The 25,127-nt window shown below is 40.8% G+C and overlaps 1 long non-coding RNA gene across 1 annotated transcript; it reads left to right on the forward strand.

The window, feature by feature from the left end:
* The first annotated feature begins 11,388 nt into the window (after positions 1-11,388).
* LOC101749489 lies at positions 11,389-24,789 on the forward strand. Its single transcript, XR_211624.5, has 5 exons — positions 11,389-11,690; positions 14,575-14,611; positions 16,827-17,009; positions 20,612-20,732; positions 22,649-24,789. It is a non-coding gene; the product is annotated as an uncharacterized LOC101749489 (long non-coding RNA).
* The last annotated feature ends 338 nt before the right edge of the window (positions 24,790-25,127 follow it).

Genomic DNA, 25,127 nt, shown 5'->3' on the forward strand with positions numbered 1-25,127 from the left:
ACGAAACTGTGTCTTAGTCCACAGAAAAGTTCTACTGGTCTACATCTTAGAAGCCAAAGGATGTCTAACGGTGCAGGCAAATGGCTTATCATTAGTTTAAGCCTAGTGTTACAAATCTTTCTTCAGATTGAGCAAGGTTTGGGATCAAAGAATCCTGGCTTTAGATTTATTACTGAAACTCAGAGCTTCCAGTGGGGGAAGACAAAGGATGTAGCTTTCAGAGGCAGAAGTCTTACTGTGAGTCTGATTTCTGTTAAGACATTCAGACGTCTCCTTCAGGGTAGGGTTTAGAAAGCAAAACTGTAAAGCTAAATCTATTTCTGAATCATATAACCACTGAGAGGGTAAGATGTTGGATGAAGTTAGTAAGGAAAAAGAATTTATGACTAATTTCTTATCCCTCATCAGACGCGACTATATTAAAATGGAGTAGGACTAAACAACCTGCAACTTATAAGAACCATAAAATTAATCATAAACTATTTGGCCTGCAGGCAACTTACCTCATGTTGGCCATGTTGGTAAGTTCCCAGAATAAGAAAAGTCCCTGAAGTTCTAGACTTCCTCTTCCTCATCTTAGTTCTGCTTTGAAAGACAAGTTCTTAAAATGCTGAAATTACTCATCAGTTATTCTTTCCTTCTAGCTCGGTCCCTTATCTTACCTGTCATTACTTGCTAAGTACAAGCATAAAAGTATTCAGACTTTCACCCCCCTTAGCTGCAATTCTGAAGGGGAGCTTTGCCACTTTATAGAAGCTTTAATCATTTCTGTCAAATAAATACCTGACTCTGACACAAATTCTGAAATTCAGGAGTAATATTAAGGTTACTCTTTCTTTTCTGAAAGAAAGTCTATCTGTACACCTAACTATGTTACTAACCATAATCCAAAGCAAAAATCACGGTTATAGCAAAAAATACAGTTAATTAGTCTTACTGCTAATTTCATCTCTCCTCTCTATCACAATAAGACTTACATGTCTTAGAAATAAATATAATTTTACGTTTCTCCACTCCCTGTTCTACAAACCCTAAGCATCTGAAAGAGATGCTTACACTCCAGTACAGTTGATTTGAAATTTCAAGATTTTATATTAGAACCAGTGCTGTCATTTTTTTCTGAAAACTTTATCCTAATTGTAATATCAATTCTGAGCCAAGTCAGAGTCTAGAGTGAAAAAAAAAACAGTCATATGCTAACTGCTTTCTTCATCTTTCTCTACCAGCACCTGGACGATATAAGCCTATGTCTTGCCTTGGATTTCCTTGTGCTAAGTTGCAACCTGTAAGCTGACCCCTACTCTAGCTTGCAGGCAAAGTATCCAAAGACATTTTACAGTACAAACATCTTATATTTTCCATTGCAAACTCACATTTTTAAGCTGTGTTCTTCAGCTACACATTTGAAATTCCAAGATTCACGAAGAAAAGCAGCTCCTAGCTTCCTAATCACATCCTTTGCCAGAAGCAGTTTGCTATTCTGCTATGCTACCCTCTGCCACTGTGCTCTCAGGCAGCCCAGTGGGTTCTGGCAAAGCAGCAGGTGAGCAACTGTGGGAAGATGTGAAGTTTTCTAAAGCTACTCATGTGCACATGGCTGGCAAAGTTGAAATGCCTGCCAGGGTTGGTCTTCATAGAGACACATCTAGTTGGCTACTGCAGCTTTCCCTGAGCATTCAATGTGTAGTACAGTGTCCTTCCTGGCTTTTGCTGTTTCACCTGCTGAAGTTTTAATGGGCAACATTTTTTCTTAAAGTAATGGTAAACTAACTACTCCACCAAGGCAAGTTTCCTTGATCTCTTTATTGTTCTTCATTGCAAGACCGTATCTTAGAAGTTCACAAATGCTATAGACTTTCTGGCAGTGGTGGACTTCACCGGGTCTTGCAGTAGCATGCTATCCTCTTATTCTAAATCAAACCCGATATAACTCTTGTACTTTTTGGAAAGGTGAAGGTTAGGGCCATGTGAGTAGGTTTTTATTTTAGAGAGCACATTTGAGGGGAGGTTACAATGAAGGTTTATAAAATAATTTACAGAATGGAGGGAATTGATAGGACTAATTTGCCCACTGTCTTTTCCAATATAAAAGCTACAGCAATCAAATGAGCTTATTATGAGAAATATTTAAAAATGCTAAGGAATTTGATTCTTTGCCTTAGATGTATTTGGTCATACATCTAAGGCACAGCATTTGTAAGCTGTGGATACTAAGTGTTTACATGGACTCAAAGTGAGACTGCACAAGATCATGAAAATGAAACCAAGTTTGTACACTGAGGGTGTACTATCAGGCTTACTCTTTTTTATACTTTAGACATTTCTTTATGATCATTCCCAGAGACATATAGACTTTTGCTTTGATGCACTGTGATGGGTCCTGTGTTCCTAATGTTCAAGGCCTATATGGCTGAAAGCAGTTCTTCTCTCTCAACAGACTGTACCCTGGGACAGATTTCTTACACTCTTAGTGCTTGTATTCAGTGGCTGAGAATGTTAATTTCTGCCTATCTTGTTCTTCCCACAGTATGTACACTGAGCCATGTTTTTCAGTCTGGCTGTGTCCTGAGTCATTGGCTTCTTTATCATGTTTCTATATACTTGTTCTGCACACTAATGGCTGTCACTGTTTTGATTTTTTCCTTGGACAGCTCCTTGCTGTTGACATTTGTATGTGTTTCCCCAGGGTTGGGGATAATCTCAAGCAAACTGAAATCACTGCAATCGATGCTGTTTCTGATTAGAGAATCTTCTTTATCTCTGTAGTTACGTGTGGATACCAAAGTTCTCCACTGTGTAGCTCACATATCTAAGTAACCTTCTTCCTTATTTCAGGTAAAAATAAAGTACTTCCACCACCTCCATTTCAACTCCAATGCCTGTTCACAGTGTTCTGCCTAAAATTCTGTGTAATTTTCAATTATTCCTGTATTTCCCAGCCAAAACACTAGTTATGAGATAAGGACAAACTCCTGTGTTATTAATTCTTACAGTCAGTTATGTACTCAGAATCTATTTTTCTCTTGCATGATGTCTGTGATTATGCAATGCTATTTATCTAGAAATTGGGCTTTTCTGTGGAGTTGTATAGCTTCTCTCCATAGGTTTTGCTTTGTGCTGTTCTTAAACATGCACTATTTTTCAGTGTGTGTCACTCCCTCATCACTTCTACCTTAGGTAATGAAATGGCAGGATTTAATTATCCTTCAGTTAAAGAAGCTCATTATTAGAAGTCTGTTCACAGATGTTGTGTGTCAAATCCAGCTAGCGTGATGACTACATTATGCAAACAGACTGTTGCCTCCTCCAGACTTTCTTCTCTAGTTTGTGCTCCATGCATATTGCCACATCTCCAGAGAATGGCTGAAGCAATCTACACAATTACTGGTACACTGCGCCCTTGTGAGACAGTCTTAAGTTAAGAACTCAGCTAGAAGAATTTTGCTTACATGTCTCTTTTTGATGATAGGGCTACATGGCTCTGCTTCCATCATAACCTAGCTCAGCAGAAGACATTTTCAGCTAGCTTTTCAGCAACAAGATGCCGTGCAGCTGAGTTCTCTTATTCAGCTTGGGATGTGGGGGTACGTGCAGGGGTAGAGGAAAGCAAAGCATGGTGGAGCTGGTAGATTGTTTGTTTCCAGACTGGTCCTGATTTGGATTTGATTTCTGCTGGTACCTGGTCATTGATCCAAACAATGCTACACCCGATGGGAGTAGCAGGCTGTCTATTTAATACATGGATTGTATTTTTGGTTCCTTTGAAAACAGCAGTATTGTAGCGATGTATTTGGCTTGATGTTTCTCTCATGGCTTTATGTTATTCTCAATTCAGTGGTCCCTGAACTGTGTTGTTTTACAGAGAGAGGTTTATTTCATGCAATCTTTGCAGAGTTCATGTAATGTGCCCTTCAATCTCTCCTTCCACCAATCACTTCCAGCAATTTGGCATTACTAAGAAGAGGGGGACATATTTTGTTTCATTTCAAACCCACTCACACACTTCTGAAATGAGGAACAGAACTCCAAAAGGATTAGATTTGTTTTCCTTTTAAAGGGGGCAAAATGCCAATTTGGGCTGCTGTGAAGAGAAGGAAGTCCTGAATTAACAGTGTACAAGTTCCTGGCTGTGGCCAGACTCTCTTCCTATGAAGAGGGGAAAAGTCTCATGTTTTCAAAGAATCCCACTTCTTACAGACATACTCTGTGACTTTTGGAAAGCTCTCCCACATTTCCTAGTCTCTTAGGAAGCAATTCTGCTCAGGACATAAATTGCAGTCCTTTTCCCTCATTCCCACACACTCCCTGCTGTGGATCTATATTTGCATTTTTTCATTTTTGGAAGGGGGAAGTTTGTTGTCTCTCTGTCATAAGGTAGTTGCTGCATTTCTCTGCTTTGTGAGGTCTGTTTTTACAAATCATTAGCTCCCTGTCGTCATCATTTGGGGTCAGGGAAACCTGGAGCAGAGCAAAGGCAGCTCAAGAGGGAGAAACTGAGCAAGAGAAATATGGCCCAGCCTGGTCTGCTGCTGCTACCAATGCTACCCCAGAATATAGGCTGGAAGCAGGGTACATGGAGCTGGAGGGAGTATGGATGACAAAATACTCAGCTGCAGCTCTGGGCAAAATCTTTCTCGCCATGCCAGGAGTGTAAAACCTTTTTCTTAGGCTCCATAGGGGAGTTGCGTCCTTCAAATAAGGGGCTTGGTTGTGTTGGAACAAAAACAATCGAGATTTGTTTATGGTGGTATACCTTGAGTTTTGCTGTCTTTGCACTTTGGTCTGTTTCTTCACTTTTTCTGGGTTACAGAATGGGTAGCAGAGCCAGCCTGATTTTCTTTCGGTTTTTCTTCTCTGAGTGAGTAAAGAACCGCTTACCATACCAAACCACTGTCTTCCCAACAGATGAAGAGATTCTGGAAGGAGCAAGGGTTAAGTGTCTCACCATGTTATTATTTAGATGACTTATTTCTTGCAGCTGCCCCCACTGTCTCTATGAATTCTGCCTGTTCGCAATAATTCTGCACACCATTTTCCCCTCCACTTCACTTAAAGCTGCTGCTTGAAGCTGCAACAACAGGAGGTTGATCACAAGTGGTGTCCCCCAGGGGTCAGTCTTGGGTCCGGTGCCCTTCAACATCTTTATCAATGACATAGACAATGGAATTGAGTGCATCTGCAAGTTTGCAGATGACACCAAGCTGTGCGGTGCAGTCGATACATTGGAGGGAAGGGAAGCCATCCAGAGGAACTTAGACAGACTGGGGAAGTGGGCTCACGTGAACCTAATGAGGTTCCACAAAGCCAAGTGCAAGATGCCGCACTTGGGCTGGGGCAATCCCAGGTATTTATATAGACTGCGAGAAGAACTCCTTGAGAGCAGCCCTGCAGAGAAGGACTTGGGGATCCTGGTGGATGAGAAACTAGACGTGAGCCAGCAGTGTGTGCTTGCAGCCTGGAAGGCCAACTATATTCTGGGCTACATTAGAAAAGGGGTGGCAGCAGAGAGAAGGAGGTGATTGTCCCCTTCTACTCAGCTCTTGTGAAGACCCATCTGGAGTACTATGTCCAGGCCTAGGGCCTCCAGCACAATAATTATAGAATCATAGAATTGCTCAGGTTGGAAAAGACCTTCAAGATCAAGTCCAACTGCAACCTAACCATACTATCTAAACTCTAACAAGCCTCTGCTAAATCATGTCCCTGAGCACCACATCCAAACAGTTTTTAAAAACATTCAGGGATGGTGACTCAACCACCTCCCTGAAGAGCCTATTCCAGTGCTTAACAACCCTTTCTGTAAAGAAGTTCTTCCTGATATCCAACCTAAATTTACCCTGGCCCAACTTGAGGCCATTTCCCATCATCCTGTCACCTGTCACCATTGAGAAGAGTCCAGCCCCACTCTCACTGTAGTCATCTTTCAGGTATTGGAAGAGAGCAATAAGATCTCCCCTCAGCCTCCTCTTCCCCAGACTAAACAACCCCAGTTCCTTTAGTGACTCCTCATAGGGCATATTCTCCAAGTCCTTCACAAGCCTTGTTGCCCTTCTTTGGACCTGCTCCAGCACCTCCGTGTCCTACTGTGAAAGACATGGAGCTCTTGGAACGGGTCTGGAGGAGGACCACTAAGATGATCAGAGGGCTGGAATATCTCTCCTATGAAGAAAGGTTAAGAAAGAACTGGGCTTGTTTAGCTTGGAGAAGAGAAGGGTCTGGGGAGCCTTCTAGTACTTGAAAGGAGTATATAAACTAAGACAGGGGAGATTTAGGTTAGATATTAGGAGGAAGTTTTTGACTCAGAGGGTGGTGATACACTGGGACAGGTTGCCCAGAGAGGTTGTGGATGCCCCATCCCTAGAGGCATTCAAGGCCAGGCTGGATGTGGCTCTGGGCAGCCTGGTCTAGTGGTTGGCAACCCTGCACATAGCGGGGGGGGTTGAAACAAGATGATCATTGTGGTCCTTTTCAGCCCAGGTGATTCTATGATTCTATAACAACAGCAAGCACCTTGCAGCTGAAGGTGAAACTAGGTAGTGGTGGGTGAGGACAGAGCAGCTGGATATATATGGAGAGCAGGAACTCCCCACTCCCAGCTGCCAGCATAGTTTCTGCGCTCCTGTGATTGTTTTGTCTTTCCCTGCTGGGGATTCGGAAAGCTGAGCGGCATCTCAGAGGCTGATGTTCTAGGTAGCATCATAGTTTCTTGCAGATTTGTGGTGCAAGCAGCAATGCAAACCTCCTGATCTGAGAAGTCACAGCTTAGGACAGCTTCTTTCAGAAGCCTTGACAGCTGGATTCTGTTTTATCTTCTTTATCTTTTATTTCTTTTGCCTAAAAGAAATGAAAGATTTATACACAATCTGCCAGTTGCAGCAGCCAGGTCCTTGAGAAGGAAGCACCAGCTACCAATATGTGTGCAATAAAAAGCAAGATGCTTGAAAACCTTGGCATCTGCCAGCAATTCTCCATGCTTAGCTGGAGGAAGAGCTTTCCCTCAGTGCTGTTCAGATGTGGGACAGGCAGTGTGCTTGCCTCAGTGTCCTGTAAGGTAGCTGAGGTTCAGAGGTATGGGAGGAACACAAGTGTTTTCATTCCCCTTGTCACATTACAGACATCACCATGACCATTTTTCCAACAGAAGTGGTAGAATAGGAACATAATAGGAGGGTTAGGAGTTTTCCAACTCTCTCCACCTTTTTTTCAGTGCCTGGGATTTTATAAAGCTCTAACTCTGAAATATATTAGAAGACTGAGCTGCTTACAAAACCGCCAGCTCCACAGGGTTTGCTTATCCCTGGTAATTATCACTTAATATTTGGCCCAGTGCAGCTATCTTTCAGTCTTATAAGGATAAATGTATTTGTTTCACTGCTATCTGAGCTCTTTCTCAACATAAGGCTGAAACCTATAGTTTATTATTCCTGGACAGAGGCCTACACACACTATGTGTTACTTCTGTAGTTCCCTCAGTCAGTGAGAAATGTTTTAGTATTATTATCACTAAATATTTTGCCAGACGTTGCGGTCTTCCAGCTTTCACAAAGATAGGGAGGGAAAGGATGTGTGGCTAAAGTGCAGGCTTAAGCAATGGGAGACAGGAGGCCCTTTTTCCTTATCAGTGCCAAACTGCTCAGGGAGAAAATTCCTCTGGTAACGAGAAGGTCTGTAAGGTACTTAACAAGCTACTATCTTCTTGTACTCATATTTCTCATCCCATCAACTGAAACGAAGCATTTCATTTCCACAGGTGCACTTAGCAGTAGGACTCAGGTCTAAATAACCTGTGCAATACTACTGTTTCTTGAGCACAGCTTTCAGCATTTTTTCTAGGAGCACTTAGAGCTGTACAGACCTAAGTCATATTTTTACAGCAGGAGTTAGACGATCCTCCATGCTATGTCCATGATTTCAATGTGTTTAGTAGCTTCTCAGTCTCTGTATTTTATTTTTCCTTGTTTACATGTATTTAGTCTCTAGAATTGGTCTGAAACGGTGTACAATGGAGTTTACATGCATAAGAGACCAATACCAATTTACTTAATAATGCTGTGAAAGATACAAACTAAGAAACAGATACATTGCAGACTGACATCTCCCAAGGTTTCCAATGGTTTCCAGTGGAAATGATAAGCACTAGGTGCTTTAAGACCTACAAAATCTTTAATTTATGCAACATTGACAATTTTGTTATATTAATATTAATATTACTTTATTATATTAATATTAATATCACACCATGTTAAACTAAGAGTATGATGTCAGAGCTGGATGAGGCACAACATCAGGGCAAAATATATTTGAAAGAAGGAATAAACTGATTTCAAGCTTCTGAATTCTCTAGTGCCATCACACTGCTTTCCTGATTTGTCATTCCCAAATCTTGCAGTAGAGTTTATGAGACTTTCCTTAACAGCTGCCTGAAAATACCACATGCTGGTTACCTCATATGAGGATACATGTCCATAATTTCTTACGAAATGCTCCACTGTTCAAGGAGCAGGAAGCTCTTAGGCAGCACCAGTGGCAAAAGAGCAAGAGGACACATTTGCAAAGAACTGGCTCAGCAGTCAGGGGTCTCTAGGTCCTTCAGCTGTGGTCTTACCATAAAAGGAAGAGGGTTGAATCTGCACAACTCACTGAATCGCTGATCTTTGTATCTCAGACATTCTGTTAGACTGACCTGCAGTCCTTTGACCTCAGCAGGAGCTGCTCATCTTCAAAACTCAAGCCTTTTAAGGCTTGAATTACAATTGAAGCATATTGGTTTTAGAGCTGAACTTGGGGGAATTCCATCCTACTATATTACCCATCCACCTGACCTCTGGGAGATGTAACTGGACCAGGAAAAGAGCAGAGATCACAGTTTGGCAGAGAGACGGGACACAGGTGGATGTGGAAGATGTGTGCTGCCAAGTGCAATAGGATACTGACCCTGTCCGCCCACCTGGCAGCTGCTTGCCTCTCCCAGCAGCAGGGGCCATAAGGACTGATACTTCTGCTGGTGGTGAGCAAGTTAATAGTTCTCCTAATGGCCTACATGCTCTGTGTGCATCCCATGAAATGAGTACAAAAATGGTTCATTACCTGCCAGTGACACAGGGTCAGGTTTTTCAAAGGCCTTTAGGTACGTAAAGTTGCAGGTGGACAGCTAGTAATGTTTACAAAAGCACTCGTGCGCCAGATTCTCATGGATTTCAGCATGGGTTAGGCACATGGAGATAGAGTGTCTTTTAAGCATCCAAGTCCTTTGAGAAGTGAAGTATTTTGCATTTACTGTAGTGTCCTGCAGGGTGCATAAGGCTTATTACAGAGTAATAATAATAATAATAATATAATATATATATTATAATATTAATAATAATAATAATAATACAGAGTAGCTTGTGTGCTGTAAATCCAGCATACTGCTTACCCTGCCGTGACTTGTTCGTCTTCCCATAGCTGGTGGAACAAAATCTGCTGTGTACATCCCACATATCTACCATCTGGGCAACAATGCCTATTTGTTTTCTGGAAGCCTTCTCTTGAGTTTACTTTTCTTATTAAGAAGGGAAAAAGATGGAGAGGGAGAGGGGAGAGGGAGAGAAAGAGGCATCAGTGTCCAGCACACAGCACATTACCAACTACACTGCCAATTAGCGTGCCAGAATTCCCTTGCTCACACATGTTATGTTGTTTTGATGTAACTAAACGACAGTTGCATTCAGCTGCTTCTTTCTATGGAAAAAACATCTTCAAAAGAGTAGATGAGCATGACCCTCTTTTTCGTTTTGTTTCCCATTACTTTAATTGTGTATATATTGAACATATCATCTATCGTGGAAAATTGCTTTAGTCTCTCTAACATCTGCAGGACACTACTATGGCAAAGACTAGTGCATCTGCTCACACAGCTTTTGCACTCCCCATTTGTTATTCCATTTCATACTCAGAAATTTCAAACCTGTGTTCCTAAAGTTAGTCTGTAAAACACACTGAACTCATTGGGAAGTGCAGGTGCTCAGCAACACAGCAGATCAGGCCATTTTTGTCTAGGTGTCTAAATATGCTTTTACTGGCTTAGACATTTGAACTCAGTGTTTTTGCTCTGGGAGCATTAATCTTGCATCTCAAGTGTACACTAAATTCCAGTTTGCTTCCTCTGTCTCAGTCTGTTAAAAAATTTGTTCCATGTTTTTATTAATACCAGTCAGCAGATTTTCCTTGGTTCTTCAGCCACACTGCTTGCTCATTGGTGAGCCCAACACGATCTACAAATAGTGTCCTGTGTGTGTTATAAGATGAATATAACCCTGATGCTGAAGCCAATATGTATTTTAATCTCTTTGCATACCACCTTCTGCTCCTTGTAATCCTTGCAAACTAGAAGAGATTCTGGTGTGACAGAAGCACTGGAAGGTTTGTGCAATTAAGGCTGGGGATAATGTATGCTCTGAGTGGCCCTGCTTAATCCTGTGACTGTCTGTGTGCAGCGCATGCATATCATCTCCGAGTGCCGTGGTACACATGTTAACAATGGGAAAAGTACTCAGTGGAAGAATGTAACTTTTTAACTCAGCTGCTGCAGTTGGCAGAGGCTGTTCCTCCCTCAGTCCATGATTTGTCTTGGTCTTGTGACTGTTTGTGGAAATGCCCCAAATTGTTTTTCTTACATTTTCACCTGCAAGGCTTTAAATTAGAGACAGGAAAAGCATTTCAGCAGAATTTAAATAATGTTTTTCTAATTGTACAATTTGCTTAAAAAAAAAAAAAAAAGGAGAAAAAAAGCATTTTTCATAACATTGGCTAAAAGATGAAAATATACTAGATGGGGAAAAGGAGGAAGAGGGAAACTGCAGAGTTCCATATGCTGAGATCTTTTTAATCCACTTCCTAGGTGAGTGAGAGTTGGTTTTAGGGGAGTAGAAACACATTTGAAGGTGCCTCCCTTCAAATGAGCTGCCTGTTAACCTCTCTAGCAAGTGGGAGCCTTTCTGAGAGCCATTGATATCCTGGAATATCTGCCATGGACAAAGACATTCGTGACAAGGTTCAACCACTGTTTGAACCCAGGGGTGAATCTGGGATAGGATCATGAATAAAGCTTCTAGCTGGTATATTTTTAAATCTGGATAGGTAATCCAGTATAAATGCCCAAATATATAAAATCTCACATATAATATATTCAGAAGAATCTGAGTCTCTTTCCCAGAGATATAAGGTCCTAGGTTCTTGTGACTTTGTACTGGAATTAGACTTGCTAGATACTCTGAAAAGCAAAAAGGGGGAAAAAAAGAAAAAAAAAAGTTCTGCTTCAAAATCAATTTTGTTAATTTGCAAATCATATATATTTTTTCCCCATAGATTAGATGTCCAAAAAAAATGAGAAGAAAAAATCTGAAGTTCCAGAACAACAAAATGTTATGTTCCAATCAACTGAGTATTTTAAGCACAAAAGCTTATATTTTCACCTGAAAACCAGTGTTCCGGTTTTTGTTGTTGTCAGTTTGTTACTTGGTTTGAGTTATTTTTTAATGTTTATTTGGAGATTTTGTTTTGTTTTTATTACTGTTTCACAGATTTTCATTTTTCTTCCTTGCTTGGTAGAAATGGCTTCTTTTGAATCACAAACAGAATATCCCTTCAGCCACCAGTAACTCAAATCCTTGGTAAAACCAGCTCCTTGCTAAATTCATCACAAGCCACAGGTAAGAGGGCAGCAGCTTGCAGTATTGTAAACATAAACATTGATTTTGTATTTGTACGTGCTTAAGTCATTTACACATTTGCGCCTCAATCCTGTGTGCAAACTAGGAGAAGGATAAAATGTGCCGAAAGCTGTGGAAATTGAATTGGAAAAGTCCTTGCAGATTTATTAAAAAAAAAAACAAAACCCTTTCTAAGTTTTTCCACCCCTGGCTCTATTGTGCATGCCAGGTCAATCCTCTGTTGAAGTCAGTGGGAGCTTGCCTGGTTTCAATGGAAATAGGTTTTGGTCCCTCTGCTGTAAATCCCCTGTTACAGAGAATCCTACTGATCAGAAGTGACTCATTCAGACACAGAACTTGTGATCTGTTTGAAAAAAATCCTTTTCCATATTTAGTACTGCTTAAAATATATTATTTAAAAAATAGTATAACAAATTATCTCATGAAGTACAACTGAAAAGTTCCCTCTTCTTTTTTTTTCAAATGTAGTCTCTTCCTCTCTGCCCAGCTCCTCCTACTAAAAAAAAAAAAAAAGTGAAGTATACAATAATGCCAGTAATTATGTGTTATGAGATTTTTATTGCCTTGCAATTTATTACAAATGTTTTTGTGGGTGGTACAAAGTATTTGAACAGGTTTTCAAACTAGTCAGAAATGTATTAAATATTGGTGATTGTTATTACAGGTTGTGTTTTATGATCTATGGTTGATTTATAGATATAAAAACAAAAAGTAAGCGCAGCATGGCTCTCACAGCAATCTTCTTGTGGTAACACTTCACATCATAGAGCAAGCCTCTCCCATCCAAAGAACAAAAACTTATCATCACAGAAGCAGAAACAAAGCATTATGCATGCCTTGCTGCTTCCATTACCTCAGGTAGGATTTGTAGTCAGTATTTCCACAGAGCTGTTTTCAAACTTTTCATGACTCTAAATATGAATAAGAAACCTGAGCTGTAGATTTTGGATTCAGGACGTTTTGCTCAACTAGATGTTGAGGATCACTTGTAAAGAAGATGTAGAAATATCTTCCATAAGAGAAAATTATTACTTCTTTGATATATATCCGATTCAAAATCTGTATGATATATCCAGGGAAAGGCACCAGGCACGTCATATGTAACAACTAGAACATAAGGTTACCCAGATTATTTCATGACACAGAGTTCTTAAACTGTGTAGTAATGACTAATGATCAAAAAAGGACTCATGGATATATTTGCCCTGCAGATGTCCTGCAGACATCAGGCTAGCTAGTTGATTTTCTCAGAAGTGCTAGTACAACCTCCATATCTTATACCATTTCAAAAATAGATTGTAACATCAACCACACTGTGCCCAGGAACCCCATTCACATTCTCTCCTCATTTATTTTATTTTCACTATTGGTCACTCATCAGAAATGGTTCCTGTCCTGACTGGCTTGAGAACAGATAAAAATGAACTGCAACTAACCACAGAAAATCTTAAATGTGAACAGGATGTTTTCAGATGAATAAGAAACATGCTTCTGCCTGGAGGAAAAAGAAAAAAAAAAAGAAAAAAGAAGAAGAAAAAAAAGGAAATTCTAATGCAATAGCTGTTTATGTATGTAAAGATTTTCCCAACCATTCTTTCCCCACAGCTGAGAGGAAACTATATATCCCTGATAAATTTGAATTGGGTACTTTCTCTACCCTGTTTTCTGATGGAAAGTCTTGAGGGAAGAGGCCATGGCTGTAGCACACACAGAAGTGATATCACCTTTACTGCAGAGCTTGGTGTGGCTGAGCATACAGAGCTTACAGATAACCCACTTACTGTCCCAGAGACTGGGCACTGATTTGTCTTCAGCTGCCAGAGGTAGTTGTGACTGCGAAATGAGTCACATCTCCCTCTGCTTCTGTTGTTGAAGCAGAGGGATTACCAAACTAATAAGCTGCAAGACTGTCTAGGTTTCCTAAATTGTAAGGTCCCAAATTTAAAAAAAAAAAAAAAAAAAAAAAAAGACATGGCCTGGGCTTTGGGCCATCTCTACGTACTTGCATTTCAGCCAGCAGCAAAAGGTTTCTGCTTCATTTCAGGCTTCAAAACCCATAGGATTTTTTTTTCTCACATTCTCAAAAGCAGTGAATAAGATTGGTACTGCTAAGCACAAAGAAAGAGGTCCAAATGACCCTCCGGACTGACAGGAGAGAGGAAAAATCCCAAGTAGAAATATATTCAAATCCATGGTGGGCTGATGAAGAATAGTCTCATTTTTGATCTGAGTTTCATTCTGGCCCTGAAAGCAAATCCTGTTTAGACCAAGCAAGGATCCTCGTGGACTTTTCTTCTCAGCCCCTTCCTTCCACCATGCTGTGCCTGTCTTTGTAATCCCAGACTTTGCCTAAATGAGAAGATGATGCTGCACACACAGCTCTTCCCCAGGTAGCAGACGAGAGAAATATCCTATATCTTAAGCTATCTTTGGAAAGTGTAGAAGGGTCATACCACTGAAAAAAGCAAGTATCATCCTGAATGACAGTAGAGGCTTTTATTTATTCATCAGTGTTTGGAGATTTTGGTTGAATAATTCTGTTAGCTGGAAATCTTTGGCACAAGCTTGAAGTCTCTGCAGAATCCATTAAGGCACAAGGCTGTAGCAAAGAGGCACTCCTTCTTTAGGCATTTAGCTCCCATTTACATCAGTGGAAATTAGATAATTTACACATCTGTTTCTTCAACTGTGTGCTTGGAGTGCTGAACTTCAGCACTAAAAAGGGCCAATTTGCATGGCTAAGCAACTCACCTTCAGAAGTGAGGTGCTGTTACAGTGAATAAAATTTGGCAGTCAAAGCAGAGGCACCTAAAGTCCCTAATTGTTTTTAATCTATTTTGTATCTTCATTTGCTTCTCTGTAGATACAAACACCCCCCAAAAAATGTACTACTTCTCTAGGTAAGTTTGCATCTTCCATCTTTTCAACTTCAGATTTAGGGTGTATTGATAAATACTCCTTTTCTTAACTTTGAGAAGAGTTTGATTTCCTTCACTATTCCTTGATCTCTCCTAAATGTTTCTTTTCATATTTTCTATTTGCATTTTTCATATTTAATAGTGGAAATATATGTGCCCATACACAACCATATGCACCCATAATTATGGCATAGGTGATTACACTTATGGGCTATGAATTTTTTGCTTGATATGGTAAAAAAAAATACACTTCAAAATACATTTGTCTTGTGTAATATTGGTAAAATACATTTCAACATCATATAGACATTACAGAGGTATGCTTAAATTCAAGACAACTGTTTGAGAATACATTCTGTTAAAGAATGTATTCTTTTCTGAGTGGGTGAGCACTTAGATTTCTCACCACAAGTCACTTTTTCTGGTCTTTTGATAGTTGCGTTCTTGGTTGTTTTGTTTGTTGTTGTTGTTGTTTTGTTTGTTTGTTTGTCTAGATCACTTTCAGGCAGCTAACTGCAACAAGGTTTCAGAAATAAATACAATAATTCAGGTGGTGTCAAAGCAGCCTGAGCACCCCTGTTCTTACAAGGCATAAGTGCCCTGAGGGCAATCTGGAACACACATTTATCTGCACAGCCAGTGTCATTTGCAGCCTCTGACTCTTAACTCTGACAACAGTGAAGTCAGTCTTATCTTCTTTTGGGTTCTATGGTACTAGAGCCTCACAGCACTGATCTGTAATGAACACTGTGGTGGGGAAGGAGGATCTTTATCTGCAGTGATATTCCTGCTCATTGATACTACAGCACACAGCCCTGCCCCAGCAGTGAACCTTCTCCCAGGTGCTCAGTGTGTATTTGGGGCAGGGAGTGTGGCCCTATTTTGTATTTTTGTGGACACATATGTAGACATCATCAAGGCATCTTGCTGGATTGGCTCTTCCTCAGAAATGTGCTCAGTGACCTTTCCAGGCACTAGCTAGGAGAAGCCATCATGATGCTAAATGAGGACTCCATATGCTGAGTACGGGAAGCTACCTAGTATCCTCTAGCTACTGGCCTTTCCCATGGGATGTGGCTTTTTACTAAGAAAGGCAAAAGAAAGCAGCCAAGAGGTCCTGACTGGGATGCTGCAAGGGAGAGAAACTGAGCAGGCATGTCCTGTCTGAGAGTGTGTGGAAAAAAGAATGGGCTCACCTGCTCACCCCAGCCCTTGTGTTCACAGCAAGGGTGAGTATGTGAGAACTTCATCCTGTTTCAGAAGGGTTGTGCTTTTCAGTTCCTTTTAAGAGTATCCACACCTGTGATCAGACATTCCTCTTCTGAAATGTTGCTCCTTGTTCCATCATGTTGTTAAACTGGAAGTATGGAAATGGCCCTGAAGCCTCAGGGCTGTGAGTGAGACCCAGGCAACGTGGCGGGGATGGATGTCTATTGAAGTTCACCACCCTGGAAAGAGGTCAGAAGTGGCCCTGGGTCATGAAAAGCACAAGGAGAGGCTATTTGACTTGGATGGCTGGGTTGGAAGTAAGTGGGATACCATGGATAGAGCCCACTCACAGCTGACTGGTAACCTTACACGATGGGACTGAGCCAGGTTGTGACAGATGGTATCCCTGGATCTGAGACTGGATCCTGGCTTTAACTGTTTAGTTAATTAATTGTGAGGCACATACAAATTAACTTGGTAAATTTTGAATATGGTATAAAAGCCTCTGGTTTTAGTAGATAGCTTAAGTCTGATACTGATGTAAAACGATGAGTATAATGTTAAGTTAATGTTAGATTTTAGAGTTTTTCTCCTGGACCTTGCCTATTGTTTTGCAGAAGTAATTCTGAAAGAACACTACTCAAAGATCTATAACAAAAGTGGTGAGTTTAATAGTTAGGCAAAACTAATGGGATTGTGTTGTTACTGGCACTAATAAGCATCTCAGTAAGGTTCAGCTCTAGGTGTTCCTCTGAGTAAAACTGGCTTGGTGAAGTATATTTTTCTATAGCAAACACAGTCATTAAAGTGTTCTGTATCTTGTGTCAGCGAGGCTAAAGGTCCAATTTCTGAGGCTGCTGCCTGAACTGTTGTGCACTGTTAAGGCAGAAAGAAAAAAAAGACATAAATACCCACTTAGCCCCATGGTGATGGACTTCTCTGTGACAGTGGGAGCAGTGGGTCATCTGTGTTCATTGCTGTGCTGTAGGTGCAGGCTGCAGCTTGGGGAAGGGCTTTGATTGCCGGATGTGAGACAGCATTTTGTGAAGTGACTGGAGCAAGGGGAAACTTTGGCTATGAAGACTTTCCTTGCAGACACACCCTCCATGCCAGCCACTTGCAGGGAATCAATTGTCCCAGCTAACCCTCCAGAGGAATTTCCTTCCCTTTGGTGAGTTTCCAGATACTGCGTACACTTTGAAGTGTTGGTTGGTTAGTTGGTTTTTTACCCAAGCAGCACAACAAAAGGAGTTGCCACAGCCCAGTCTCAGGGCAAGAGCCCCATCCTATTCCATCACTCCTTTCAAGATGTGAGTGAGCCTTCTGTTCCAAGGCAGCCTATTTTACCTCCATGGTAGCTTTTTCCAGCAGATTTCCAGGAATGGGAACAGCTGGAGAAACTGAATAGTATGCTTCATCGATTGGGAAAATTCACTGTACTGAAATATTAGTACTCACTGCCTGTTGTGGTCACCAAGCACTGTCATCAAAGAGGTTTCAAAAGGCTGGTAAGGAAGTGGGATGCACTGAAGCTCTCACACTTGAGCAATACAAGTCCAGAAGCGTAATGTGGGGAGTATGTTTATCATGTAAACAGTGAACTGTCTGTAAAAAGGGAAGTTTTATTCAGTGATGGGAATGTGGGAAATGAGAAACCATGTGTTAATGAGAAACTCTATTGAGGTCAAAGTAATTTACTGATTAATCTTGATTTCACTTCTTTTGGTAGGAGTAAAGGAGGACACTCAGGCAAATAAAGATGACGTAGCATTGCATAGAAATCTTTTATTGACATGGGTTTGAGATTATTCATAAATTACAGCAGGAATTTTGATGTTTCTCCTGGACAGCTGTTTCAAACACATTTTCTGAAAATGGAAATCCTCTCCTCTGTGTTTACCTGTAAATCTTCAGTAGAATATTTAGGCTTCAGGGGGATTTTGAAGAATTTAAAAAGTCACTAAAAAAACCTGTGCAGTGATGTAACTAGAAGCAACCCAAATTTCCAGTCTGATTTCTTGGGACCTTCCAAGCACAGTGACAGGTCTGTGTAGAAAATCAGGAATCTCCCCTTTCTATTCTGCCAACAAACAGTCCTCAAGGCCATGTAGAAAATTACTTCCTTCTGATTTCTGGGGAGGGTTTTAGGAACCTAAGATACAATTCTACAAGCATTTTTTAGTGAACCTTCTAGAAACTGACAGTTGATATGACAAAATGTCCATCACGGGCTATATAGATTTTGGGGTTACGACTCGTAGTCCAGATATATACCATTTAAGAAAAAAGAAGAGAGTGAGAGAGCAAGATAGAAAGAAAGAGAAAGAAGGAGAAAGAGAGAGAGAGAGAGAGAAGGAAGGGGGGAAGGGAGAAAGGGAAGGAAGGAGGAAAGGAAAGGGGAGGAAGGGAGTTGGGGAGGGGAGGAGGAAAGAAGAGAAGAGGAGAGAAGGAGGGAAGGAGGGAAGGAGGGAAGGAGGAGGGAAAGAGGAGGGAAGGAGGGAAGGAGAAATCAGGGCATGCTTAGCTCATGCATAATTGCCATGCATACGTTGTTTCCAGAGTGCAGCTGGCTTGCCTTTGACCAGCTCAACAAATGGGAAAAAAAAAATTTTTGTTGCATCTGTCCCTTTGGATTTGGTTCAGTTGCTCTTATTTGTTGCAATGTAAGGTAAGTTTTGCAGAGATAAAAGAAGCCATTTGAGAAATAAATGTTATCCTACACAGAAGAAGCAATGAGGGAATTTTAAAAAACTAAAAGTCTACAGTGATTGAAATAAATAATTTTGAAACTATTCTGAACACTAATAGATGAGACATGCCCACAGCACTGATAATTCCTATCAAACTCTACATCCAAATATTTTTAACTTTCCAGGTGGTACAGATGCCTGGCTATATTTCAGAGCATCAGAGCTCACAGCATTTCACATCTAGTAGTGCAGTTCTGACTGTGTGTGTGTAAGTTAAGAGCGTAATTTCTGGATGTAAATCCTGCTTAGATCAAGGTCCCTTCTAAGTTCAAAGACTAAAATTTCAGTCCAGATTTGTTTACTTTGAAATCTTGCCAGATCTCTATTGTTTGTTATATTCTCTATGACTTTTAATGCAAGAGCTTAAACACTGTAATAAATTCACAGGAGACCACAAGGAGCTTCTTGATAATTTTTCACCACCTAATTGAAAATAAAGTTGAGAGGTTTCTTGTATTTTCATGATGCTGATGAAGAAGTGGTATCCCTGGGACTCATAAAAATGTTCAATCTGTATCACATCTTATAACAATAAAAATTCTGGTGGAGAAAACCCATCTCCATGTTCCAGCTCCTCCCTACTAATGACTCCTATTAGGTGATGCTGCCGTTATACTTACTGGGTCATGTTAACGTGAAAGCTCTGATAATCCCTCTACCCAGTATGAGAAAAACCTAAATACTTCTCAAGACTTCCAAAGAGAAGTTTAGAAGACTTAAGTAGAACTGTGAAAATATCTAACCATTTTTCATACGGAAAGTCTTTTGTAGACCCCTGAAAAATGTCCAGCAGTGTGATGGCAACACTATAAAAACTTTGTTTCCCTTGATATTTCTACCATCAGATCAAAGCATCACAATATTTCTCCTGGTATCAAATTAGAAGCAGATTCTGTTTCTGTTAGGAGTTGAGAACTGAAAATACACGGTCTAAACCTAGCAGCCCTCAACTTTTGCATTTTGCATAGTTCCTTCACTACAGAGTGCTAGTGGGTTCTTATAATTCCCTTCACAATCATAGATGTGTAGAAAACACATCCCATGGGGCTGTGTGCATGGACATGTCTTCAAACGGACCTTTCATACAATAGTCCTCCACCTGAGCAATTGTCAGAGTGAGGGTCTTTTGCTCTAGTTCACATGTTCTTGAAATCCAGAGGTGGGGCTGATTTCATGAGTCCAGCAGAGGTTTCTCTCTCTCTCTCACACACACACACGCGCACACACACACACACACACACACAAAAAAAAAAAAAGCATTTTCAAGATATTCAGAACCACAAATCCAGCCCCCATTGAATTTTGGTTTCCCTTACAGGTCGTTATTGTTTTCAACACTTTATGGCAGTACTAGCCAAAATCATCTTTTACAACTTCACTTCCTACTTATACAAAAAGAAAAAGGTTTGGGCACTTAATTAGAGCTATTTATATTTTCAAAATGAGGAAGACATTCTGAAAAAAATAATTGTTTTTGCAGCCAATTCAGGGACCTTCTGTCTACAAAATCTGCTCTGGACACTTTCCCACCGCAACTTTCTTTCCATTATTAGGAACTTACACCATGTTGTATTTGAATTGGTATTTTGCCAGAAAATGTTCTTTAGGTCTCTATAGTACAAAATCTGACAGAAAGCATAACACAAGGAAAAAACGGTATTTTTAAGTCCGTACTTTTTTCCATTTTCCCATCAGAAATTTTTAAAAAAATATATTAGTAATATAAATCCTTCTCTGTTCCAGTTTTTGCTGTAGTTATTTATATCCTTTAAATATGATCCATGTAGAGAAGTCCAAAGTTATTAAATTTGTTCAGATAGTCCTTCAATCTATTCAGGAGCTGAGTGTACCTGGCACAAGCACTGAGTATTTCCTTTTGGTTTCTGAGCTAGAAGCAAGACTTGAAGTAAATGATTTTCTGCTATGATAATGATGATACTACCAGACGTCCTGAGTGGAAAAGGCCAGGGAGGTTCCGATTCTGACTCACGTTCTGATATTGTCTCTTTCTTTTTTAACCTAGGAAAACTCAGCTCAGATTCCGTCTGTGGTTTTCAGCAAGAATACTGCTTTCCCCTTCTTCCCGCATAATTTTCCAGCCAGATTGACTGAACTGCAGAAAGGTCAAATGACTTACTTGGAGGGTAAGCTATGAGTCAGGAGCATAGCTAGCATTGAATCAAATCCTTTCCTGTCTTCCAGTCCAGCCACTAGACAACACACAGTTGTTTTCATTGACCAGAGAGTTCTGATGAAGTCAGCATTAGCTAGCACGAGTCTCTGAACAGCGTTAGTGTTAGGAGGAGTCTCTGAAAATCAGTCACCTTCCATCAGCAATCAATTTGGTATGTGACAGAGAGCAAACCTTGGGTCTCTTTCTTGACATGCCTTGTGTCCTGTCTGTGCATATTGCCATTTGCACACTTAAGTCAGGTCACTGTGCTCCTGTCTGCATCAGGAGCTGTTGTACACAGCTCCATTTGGGGGCTGAACTACAGCCTTTATTCTCAATCTTCTGGTCTTGGGATCTTCAATGAGATGTTAGGTGCCCCTCCTTTCCAGCTGAGAAGAGGGGAAAAGGCCTATTATTCTTTTTTGTTGAGAGACAATATTTGTGAAGCTGTTCAGAAATGCTGGGCGAGATAAGCTAAATAGTCTGTTTTGACCTTATAGTCTACTGATGTTTGGATTTAGCTGACCTAATATGCATCTGCACAAATGTTAGATGTCTAGAAAATTTCCAGATAGATTAATGGAAGGTGTAAAGAAAAATAACCAGAAATTATGGCTGGAAAGGAGTTTGAGCAAGCATCTATTTTATCCTCACCTACACCAAGATAGGCTTTATCTATATCATTCCTGGCAGGTCACTCAGCTTCAGTGACCTCCCATAGCTACCTGTGCTATCACTCACATTGTTAGGGTAGACATTAAGGAAACCTTTATTGCTCTCCCTTTTTGAAATGAGAGAGTGACACTTTTATGTACATGATGTAAATCAACCAAAAAATAGAGCCCAGACCATTTGGAATGGCATTACAAAGTCAGTAAAAGTTACTTACAGGAGTAAATGTGTCTTCAGCAAGAATTCCCTTGTTCTTGTGGTGCTTCTCCTCTTTGTACTGAATAATGCCTGTTCCTGCCTTTCACTTATTAAGGGTCTATTTTCAAAGATTTTCTAACTGTTATTTTATGCAACTGCCTGTATATGTGAAGAAAAAGTAATAGGAAAAAGAAATAGTCATCAAATGAGACAGAAGATTTAGCTTTTCAATTTTCCAAAGCCAGGAAATTAATAGTGAATCATCTGACTGAATTTGCTGTGCTGTGCTGCAGTGTTTGTAGCTCATAAAGCACACAAGATAACCACTGGTCAGAGATCCTACAGTAACTCAGCAAAATGGGATAAACGGAGAATGACGTTCATGCTATAAATCATCAGCCCTATATGTGCTTATATGTAACAGACAAGACTTGCAAAGCAGGGAAATACAGAACTATTACAGAATACCAGAAGGAACTTGTTAGAATGCCTCTTTTACTGATAACTAGCTGATATCTCAAGAAATTAAAACAAACAAACAAAAACAAACAAAAAACCAACAAAAAACACCTTTAATATAAAGTCACCACGTAAATTAGAAATGAAAACAACTAATATTAGATCATGTTTTCCATCCCCCTGACACTGTGGAATTGTTCCCTGCTGTGTGTTCCTGAGTGTTTTGTCCAGTCTTCTCTGAAGTAGCTTAAGCAACAGTGTTTCCATTGCTTCTCCTTGGAATCCTACCCAACACTGTAGTAGATCTTGCTAATGGGAAATGTTGCTGTAAAGCATAAATTTTCCTGCTCTCAGTTTCGTCTCATTAATTCCGCTTATACCTCCTTCTCCAGTCCTAATCAATTCCTTTGCCTTTAAGTGTTTATATCCCCCTGAGACTTATGAGGAATTATCATATCCCAATTAGATATCATCCAGCCAAGATACTGCAAAGCCCATTCCCTTCATTTTCCTTCAGCCCACATCTAAGCCTTGGATCATTTTTTCCCCTCTCTGAAGTCCCTTCAGATTGTCATCGAGTTGCCCTCAATATGAGCTGAAGAGAGGTCTGGTCCCTGTACTGCAGCCGGAGACACAGAGATCGGGTTTCCAGAACGCTAGCAATCCCCAGCTTGCCGCAAAGTCAGATGGAGATGAGTGGCCATGGAGACCACTCAGGAAGAAAAAGGAAATAAAGAAGAGTGACAGTTTACAGGGGAAGAGTCGTGTGAAATATCAGCAGAGCAGCATCAGTGGTGGCACAGAGGGAAAAGCCCCACAACAGAAGTGCCCCCAAATCGTCACACACCAATGTCCATGACTTCATGAGCAGCAGCAACTCAGGTAAGCATGTGCTTTGCAGATAGACAAAGCCCAGTCTGTGTACAGGTTTTTTTCCTAGTGGCTGTGAAATTCAGAGGTGGGAGAGAAACCTGGGCTGTATCATAGACTGCCGGTGGTCCACCCCCTCCACCCAGCCCTGTAGACCGTCCAAAACATTGTCATTGCACCCCAGAAGGCAAGCAGACCTGGGATAGATCCAGAATGGATTACAACATAATCCAATTCACAGGGAGGGGTATTTTTGAAAGAGGATTATGGGTTTTTTTTGTTTTTTTTTTTTTTTCTGGCTGCCTGCCAGAAAATAAATAAATGCTGTAACTCTCATGTAATGTTTTTAGAAGGTATGGCAATGGAAAGAGAAGGCTCTTTTCCATGTCCATGTTAGAGAGCAGGAGGAAGAAAGCTGATTTTTGCAGCAGTGTGCCAAGCAATCTCAGAGTATGCAAGTTAGAAATGCTGGTGTTTCCCACTGAGCGTTCAAGAACAGTATGAATCTGAAGAAAATGGTGCTTCATTTCTAATCAGAACAATGTAATATGGGTGTTGGGTCTGCATCCCAGCATCAAAAGGCCTCCTCCTGAACCCTTTGTGACCTTCAGGGAGGTTTGCATAATTAGCTTGATTAAATACAGCACAATTTTAGCACCAGGGACCAAAACCCACAAATTACCGAGGCTCGCATGTTTTGCAAAATAATACCATTCATGTGATTATTTGTTTTGCTCTAATCATTTTTGAAATATTATTCCATTGCTTAGATTTGAATTGCTGGTTGTAACAGATAGCCGGTTTGCAAATAAAATGTAAGTCCCTACAAAAATGTTTCCATTGCTTGAGAAAATGTTATTGGAGTTCCCTGGAGTTACAGTGATGAGCTTGGTTATTTGTATTAAGGGGTACAACTGAATAAGGCCTGAAGCAAGTTTTTCCAACTGTGTATGCTGTCATTTCGCTGGGCCTTCTTCGGGCTTTGCTTTCATCATTTTGATTTTAGTGAGTTAATCTCTAATTTTCAGGGTGGGAAACCCAATATAAGCCAGACCCAGGATACAGGATAATATGTAGCTGGACTTCCATATCCAGAGAGAATCAGGTCTTCCTGCAGAGAACACTCTGGGGTCTGCTTTCTTTCACGTTCCCAAGGGGTGCATGTGGGATCTGTAATGGAGGGAACCGCTATTCCAGTTCTCCCTGGGTCACATAGGGTAGAAATCAAGCAGGCAGTGCATCCCCCAAAGCACGGCGAGAGAGGAAATACCTGCCAGTTGAGGTAAAGGATAGGCAGCCCTTCAGGCAGGTGACTCAGCTACCTCCTGCATGCTAAAAGCAGTCTGTCTTGTTGTTTTCTCCCTACTCTCACAAGAGGCAGTAATTTCTCACTGCCTGGGGGTGGAGGACAGAAGAATGCTCAGAATGTCCCAGGCCCAGACAGAGAGCTTTTTTTATAGGATCCTTGTCCTCTGCCAAGCACCGTTTTTCCACACAGCTTTGGCATGGGGTGGCTGTGGGTCCCTGCTCATCCACTGGCCTATTTTGACTCTCACTGACATACTCTGCATCTTTCAGTCAGTGAAAAAGAGAAATCAGGCAAGTGTTCTGGGTGAACATGATCCAGTTCGTGCGTATACTTAGCTGTGTCAGACTGAGTTCGCATCTAGCTTCTCCTCCGTCTGGCCCCTGATCGCTTCCAGACTGAAGAACCCTCAGCTTGCAAAGTATTTCAAGTAATTCTGCCCTTGTCCACATGGTATCTACAGCCTCACTGTCAGCTGTCTTGCTGCACAGATTTCTGCAACCCTCTGCTGTTAGCACACCCGCATTGCTGCAAAAAGATCTCGACTTAAGACCTTCATGTGTTAAACAAAATTAAGGAAGTTGCAAAATCTGTTGGTACAATAATAACAGTGGGTGTTCTTACAGAAAACCAGTATAAGCTGGTTGAATGGCACATCTGGGATGGTTTTAAGAAGAAACTTGATTAATACCACAGATGACTGCTATTTAAAGCCGTTTTGATGCGTAATTTGAGGGAGGTTCAGTTTACCCCTAAGAAAAAAGCAGGAGTTAATACAGACAGTGAGTGTACATGATCCCCTGGGCAGTGCTGATCACTGCCCATTTAGATTGGATATTTTAAAAGTAGGGAACTTGCTTG

Source organism: Gallus gallus, chromosome 2 (genome assembly GCF_016699485.2).
Source record: "Gallus gallus isolate bGalGal1 chromosome 2, bGalGal1.mat.broiler.GRCg7b, whole genome shotgun sequence".
Lineage (NCBI taxonomy): Eukaryota > Metazoa > Chordata > Aves > Galliformes > Phasianidae > Gallus > Gallus gallus.